At 33.0% G+C, this 932-nt stretch overlaps 1 non-coding gene across 1 annotated transcript; it reads left to right on the top strand.

Moving 5' to 3' along the window:
* Positions 1–445: 445 nt before the first annotated feature.
* On the top strand, positions 446–610 carry LOC124808322 (U1 spliceosomal RNA). Its single transcript, XR_010642831.1, has one exon. It is a non-coding gene; the product is annotated as a U1 spliceosomal RNA (small nuclear RNA).
* The last annotated feature ends 322 nt before the right edge of the window (positions 611–932 follow it).

The raw sequence follows: 932 nt of genomic DNA, 5'->3' as shown, positions 1-932 counted from the left end.
GGATAAACTGCAATACCAAAAATTATAATAAAAACTTTTTTAATTAAGAAAAAATGTTCATGTCTACCTATGATTAGTATGAACTTGAACAGCTATAGCATAGCCAAAAAATAAAACATTTACCAACAAACTAAATTTAACGTTGGATATAGAACGCCGGGAAAATCTGCTTTAAGGAAATAAGTCGTATTTTTGCAATGTTTTTTTCTTTAATAATAGTATAACAGTACTAATTTTATCGTTTATTTATTTATTATTATTTTGTTGTTTTTTTTGGCGTGAAAGTTAAACTTATTTTTTCACATCTGGTCATATTTTTCTTTTCTTATCCCGAACAATCGTGAAAGATTTTAATGTTATCTAAATAACTTATTTAAAAATAAAGTAAACCCACTATCGCGATTTACTAGTTTTGTAGCGGTACTTAAAATTTGTCTTCTATTCTATACTTACCTGACTGGGAAGTAAAGTCCGATCACGAAGGGGCTTCTTCCAGAGTGAGGCTGTTGCATTGCACTGCGCACCGGCTGACCTCTGCGATTACCGCTAACGTCGGTAACTCGACAGTATAATTTCTGGTAGCGGAAGCCTGCGTTCGCGCTCGCTTCCTTTAGAGAAAATTAAATTTCAGCATTGTGGAAGTCAGTGTTGATATTAGAGAGATAAGCTACAAGATTTTTTTATACCAAGTTGTTAGTTCTATAATCCTCCAGATACTTGTCATGCGGACGATTTTTACACGAGTTTACATCGAATACTTGCTTTCTTTGCTTGTCGACAAATGGGGCAGAGGAAGGATAATCAACGCTGAAAAGTATTTAAACAAGACTCCCGTTTTTTTAAAACTTTTGGCTATTCAAAGAGCATTTGCCTAAAGTTAAAATATTTTAAAACATTTGGCAACAAATGCAAATTAAAGTAGGGTAGTAGCA

This window comes from Hydra vulgaris, chromosome 12 (assembly GCF_038396675.1).
Source record: "Hydra vulgaris chromosome 12, alternate assembly HydraT2T_AEP".
Taxonomy (NCBI): domain Eukaryota; kingdom Metazoa; phylum Cnidaria; class Hydrozoa; order Anthoathecata; family Hydridae; genus Hydra; species Hydra vulgaris.
Note: the sequence above shows the minus strand (reverse complement) of the source record. Positions and strands in the feature narration are given on the sequence as shown.